Source organism: Abramis brama (genome assembly GCF_963993115.1).
Source record: "Abramis brama genome assembly, chromosome: 22".
Classification (NCBI taxonomy): domain Eukaryota; kingdom Metazoa; phylum Chordata; class Actinopteri; order Cypriniformes; family Leuciscidae; genus Abramis; species Abramis brama.
The window spans coordinates 8,779,233-8,785,678 of record NC_139984.1 but is presented as its reverse complement, the minus strand read 5'-3'; positions in this window follow the sequence as shown (position 1 = coordinate 8,785,678).

Sequence of the window (6,446 nt, the reverse complement as noted above, 5' to 3'; positions counted from 1 at the left end):
CTAGCAGAGCATTCATTTCGTTTGTTTGTTAAATAAGAGGCGATATAGCGCTGAAATGTGTTGTTTCTTAAATCAAGTGATCAAAGTGCTCGTTGCCGCTGCGATCAGTGGCACGGATAACTTACTGTGTTTGTTTGTGGCTCGCGCACAGTCTTCACTCTGACGCGCGCTTCAAATAGCCTACGTGAGCAGAAGTTGTTGAAATGCTGTGAATTTCAGTTTATCCTTAATTCTTTTGCCTCACGTTACTAACGGTAAAAATAAGTTTCCATTAAATACGATACTTGATCATGAATAGCATAAGTGTTTTTATATGTAAATAACATTCAGAAACTGTATTTGAAATGAAATTAATAAGGATCAATAAATAAATATTGTTACAAAAAACATAAGAAATTACGTTTATTGATTATGACTGATATTTGACATGCACAACATGGACCGATGCACACAGCGGCGTGCTGTTTAGGATGGGTTCGTGTTAAAGATAGCCGCTAACAAAGTAGCCTAATCTTTTCACATAATGTTCTCTCTCTTAAAATGAGTGTAAATGTCAGCATAATCAATCTATAACTTAGCCTAGTTTTGACGTAAATGGACACTAAGTTACGACTGCCCCCCCTGGCCACCACGTAGACCCGCCCCTGTATCTGTACCCCCGATAGAGTTCTTTAGGAAACACACTGTTTAGTTGTTCAGTGTTATGATAACAGGAAAACGTCGTAATTAGCCAGCATAGGACTCAAATGAAAATAAAATTTGATATTTGTGATATTTAAACTGTGTAGCCTATATTATTAATAAATATTGTTTCATTGTTCCTGCTTTATAAATTTATACCAGTGCTAATTTAAATAAAATGAATGAATATAAATGGATGAATAAACAAAAATGTTGTCCAATTGTTATTTGTCTTTATTTTTTATATTTACAATGAATAGTTAGTTACCTTTTTACATCATTAAAAATGGGTGTCTCAACTGTACCACATATGGGTGCAGTTTAGACAAAAAGCACCTTATTTTTATGAGCTAATTGTGGAAAATATAAACTACTTGTGGGTATTATTGATTGATAATATCTTAGTCTACTACAAGCTAATGAAATATCGGTAACACTTTATTTTGATGGTCCCTTTTGAATGTACTGTTGACTATAAGTAACTTTGCAACTACATGTCAACTAACTTTCACTGGAGTATTAGTGTACTGTCTGCTTAATATCTGATAACTCTTTATTGTGATGGTCCTCCAACAGACACTGACTATAAGTAATTTTGCAACTACATGTCAACTTAATCTAACCCTAACCCTACCAGTCTGCTAATACTAAACTAACACTCTAATGAGAGTTAGTAGACATGTAGGTGCAATGTTACTTATAGTCAACAGAACGTGTTAAAGGGACCTTCAAAATAAAGTGAAACCGAAATGTCATGTGGAAATTCACTTCTTTTCAGTATCTATTTCTGTGAAAAATCAAAATGCAAAAAGTGTCTCAACTGTACTCAGTCTTCCCTACACCTTCAGTTTCAGTTCTGCTAAATTAACCACAATAAGAAAAAAAGAAAGTCCCTTAAAGACTATGAACCGGGTCTCAGATTTGTGAAAGTCACGCAATTGACGCTGTTCTCACAACACATGCACATGTTCTCATGCAGTGGAACAAAATCCCAGAGCAAAGAAGATATACAGACAATGCACTGAACAAACTAATTCAAGCAGTGAGAACAAATGGGCTACTTTTAACTTTTTCATTTTGAAAATACATTAAATGTGTAACCGTATTGTAAAATGTTTCCCATTTGACTGTATTATGTGATAGCTAATATTATTTCCTTCATTTTTACAAATGCGTTGTTGTTACTAGTGTGCTTAAAGTCACAGAGTATGGGCATTTAATGTCAGATGCAATTTAATCAATGCAGACTTGAATGAATGAAACGTGCTTTGAGGCAATAAGACAAAACTGACAACAGAACAACAGGGAATACAGTGAGTTGTCGTGTCTGTAATATTGCTGTCATGATATAGTGAACTAATTTATATTAAGCTTTTATCTGCTAAAAATATTGAATCTGTTTCTCATTTTATCATTGAAGCTGGAATTTGTTGTCATTCCTTTTTTTATAGATTTGATTTTCCCATAGACAGTTCGATTACTTGCTTTTACAATGAACTTCTGCCTTTATAATGAATAATTAATAATGATTATTATTAAAGAATATAAAGTTTTTTTTTTTTTGCATTTGTCAAAGTAAAGACATTATTTATATTAATCATAATCATTTCATTTTCAGGGATGAGTGAGGATTTTCTGCAGAAATGACTTGATACAGTGGGTTTAAGGGTCAAACGTTTTTTTGTGTTTCAAGTTGATTATTTGTCGTGTGTTTGTGTTTTAATTATGAACCATTTATACTTACTTTATTTTTTATGTTAGCTATATTTTTAAACGTCCTGTTGGTTTCCATACAGAGAAATGTACGTTTCACTTGTTCAAGGTGTTGTACTGTTTATTGTGAATTTCATATGATTAAGTACAGTAGCCTACATTTGACATTAAATACATAATATACTCTGTGTCTACATAATACTCAGAGTCTCTTCCACAGTTTGGTAACTGTAGTGGGTTTTTTAGTCATAACTTTGTCACCAAGAATTTTCCAGAGATTTTCAGTCAGGTTTAGATCAGGACTCTGGGCTGGGTATTTCATTATTTCAATGTTATTAGCTTCAAGGAACTACTTTACCCGTTTTGCAGTATGACAGGGGGCCATTGTCCTGCATTTAAAGTGAGAGTTGATGGGGAGATTTTTGCATGTTGCCGAAGGAGGTTCTGATAAACAGTTGCATTCACCCTGCCATGTTGCTGTATAAAAGGCCCGACTCCTGCTGGAGAGAACATCCCCCAAACCATGGCACTTCATCCTCCACCTTCCACTGACTTCTTTCGCACTTTGTGTTCAGTCTTCCCCAGCTGGATGCCAAATTAAACTTGCTCTCATCATCACTAAATTAACTTTGGACCAGTTCTCCTCTGTCCACACAACTTGCTCCTCAGCAAAGGTTAGCCAAGTCTTTTGATTCTTGGCTCGACCAAGAGTGGTATTTCAGTCTGAATTCTCTTAAACTGTGCGTCACTGTACGCTGAGACAGATCCTTACACTATTCAGCCGATTCCCCACTGAGGCTACATTCAGACTGCAGGCACATGTGGCCCAAATCCGATTGCACGCAAATGTAGCCCAATTTTTTTTGCTCACATGTGACTCAGATCTTGTCATGACAGTGTGAACAGCACAAACCACATGGAATCTGATCTTTTCCATTCTGATTTGTGCAGAGGTGGACAGTAACAAAGTACATTTACTTGAGTACTGTACTTAAGTACACTTTTTGAGTATCTGTACTTTACTTGAGTATTATTTTTTCTGGAAACTTTTTACTTTAACTTCACTACATTTGAAAGACAAATATTATACTTTTACTCCACTACAATTCTGTCAAGGTCCTTGAGTAGAAAGTAACATCAGTCAGTGGATGATTTTGGTTGCAGGGGTTGCATTTGCATGGAAGTCGGAACCCGACGTCAGATTGACGTTGGATATTGATTGAAAATAAAAGTCGGGTTGACGTCAGAACCCGACTGATGTTGGTTTCTGACGTCAACCCGATTTTCATTTTCAACCACAATACAACGTCTGTCCAACGTTGGAGATCAATTTCAATCTGACATTGGATTCTGACATAAACCTGATTTTCATTTTCAACGCTGGGTTTGGTTTTCTAAATGCAGATTTTGTCACTTTTTTGGAGCACACTAGCTCATAGATAACAGTAAGGCTAACATATTCATACTAAAAGCCAAAAAACTTTAAAAAGGGCACTATTTGAGGGAACAGCCATTTGGGTGTCGGAAACCATTGTGGACGTTATTGAGTGACTTATTCAATCTCACATTCAATCCCACTACTGGAACTGTGTTCTAGAAATAAATTTGATATTGATATGAGGGCAGGTAGGCATAGATTCAGAGGCATACGGTTTCTTTAAGTATTACATACAACAATGCAACAATAATAAAACAATGCATTGACATTTACTTTTGATACTTAAGTACTTTTAAAAACGAGTACTTCTGTACTTTTACTTAAGTAAAAATCGGTCTTTACAACTTTTACTTGTAACGGAGTAATATTTGATTAGTGGTATCTATATAATTTCACTCAAGTAAGGAAGTTGTGTACTTCGTCCACCTCTGGATTTGTGCCGCTTCCAAATGTGGTCCTTAATCCGATACAGGTCAGTTGTTTTGAAATGCGACCTCAGTCTGATATTGGAACAGCATAGATGACTTAGCCGAAGTAGAAATATTAAACTACTCATTTCAAAATTATGATTATATCGATAGAAACAATATATATTTTAAGTTTATTGAAAAATTTAATTATTTTGAGAGCATAGGGAGACCAGCTCGATTACATCATTCGCAGTACTTCAGTGGGTTTTTGTTGTTTAAAATCAATATCCCTATGGAGAAAACGAATGGAGTTAGTACTTCCGGAACCCGACTGTTATAGGGAGGAATCTGAAAGTATTCTCCAATTTTGATCAGAGTTCTTTTTTTATATATTCTGTGCTTCAGAATATATTTAAAGCAACACTAAGGAACATTTTTTACCTTAAAATAATGTTTCCAAAATCGTATCAGTGGTTCATCAAGTCGTAACAGGGTGAAAGGCACTTCTGGATTCGCTTTGCAGCCCTATATCTGCTATAACCACACTATGCAAGTTTGCCAAACCAGGTTGCGTTTCTGTAGTTCGAATGAGACATAAGAAAACTACAAATTTGAATTGCTTTACGTCAAGCGTTACAATAGTCATTATTTAGTTTTTCTTCGTTTCTGATGTCGCAATACATCATACTTTCATGAAATCATGCAACATACTCTACCTTGTCTGTGGACATTGTTCATTCCAAAGCCGGTGCTGGATAAACATCGAGCGTGTTTGTGCGACAGTATTTCGGCTGCGGGCGGCGAAATTATTTACGACAGCGGTAATGGAAAATTACCTTAGTGTTGCTTTAACCTGTGTTCAAAAACTGCCCTTCTACTCCTGTTAGTAAAACTTCAAATAAGACTAAGCAAATTTAGGAAATTGTAGATTACACATTAGGGGTGTAACAATCATGAATACTTTTATTCTGTCTCTATTGTCCTGTGCATTGGGTTACCAGCACAAAGTCTAAGCCTATTCATTTACACCCACAATGTAATACCAAATTTAGCATTTTAAATCAAAAGTACATTTTTTTGTTAACCTTTTATCATGTTTCTTGGAGTATTGCAATAATATTATATTGTGATATGTATCGAATCATGACTTGAGGGTATCGTTATACCCCTATTATACACATATATTAGGGTTGTCACTAACAAGCTAATTTCTCAGAGAGAGAGAGAGTGAGAGAGAAAGAGAGAGAGAGAGAGAGAGTGAGAGAGAAAGAGAGAGAGAGAGAGAGAGAGAGAGAGAGAGAGAGAGAGAGAGAGAGAGAGAGAGAGAGAGAGAGAGAAAAAGAGTGGCCGACCGAGGATGGTCCACATGTAGGCCTATCCTAAGATCAGTCAATTATTCAAGTGCTTTTAAGGCATTCAAGTGCGATAAGACGCAAAAGGGAACTCAATTCGATACTGACATCAGACCAGGCGACCTTCTTCCACTGCTCCGGGGTCCAGATCTGACGCTCGCATGCCCAGTGTAGGCGTTTTCGGCGGTGGACAGGGGTCATCATAGGCTCTCTGATTGGTCTGCGGTTACGCAGCCCCATTCACAGCAGAGTGTGATTCACTGTGTGTTGTGACACATTGCTCCCATAATCATCATTAAAATATTGTGTGACTTGTGCCACAGTAGAGCTTCTGTTGGCTCGGACCAGACGGGATAGCCTTCGTTGCCCTCGTGCATCGATGAGCCTTGGGTTCCCAACACCCGGTCGCCGGTTTGTAGTTTGTCTCTCTTCACGATCACTGTTGGTAAATTCTCACCACTGCTGGCCTGGAGAAACACACAAGTCTTGCCGTTTCAGAGACACTCTGACCCAGTCGCCTTGCCATAACACTCAGCCCTTGTCAAAGTCGCTAAGATATTTATTCCTGCCCATTTCTCCTGCATTCAACATATTGATTATGAGAACAGATTGTTTACTTACCATCTAATCTACCCAGACCTTAATATTTGGCCTTATGTTCCAGTACAGTAAACATTGCTTTGTCTGCAAGAAACTATAACCTGAGATAGAGATACAATTATGTATTTGGTTGCTAGATAAGGATAACACACACATATAATGTTTGACTAGTCTGTGAATAACACACAAAATATTATCTATATTGATTTATGAAGTTCCTCACACCTCCAAAGAGACGTGTGTTTTAATTCA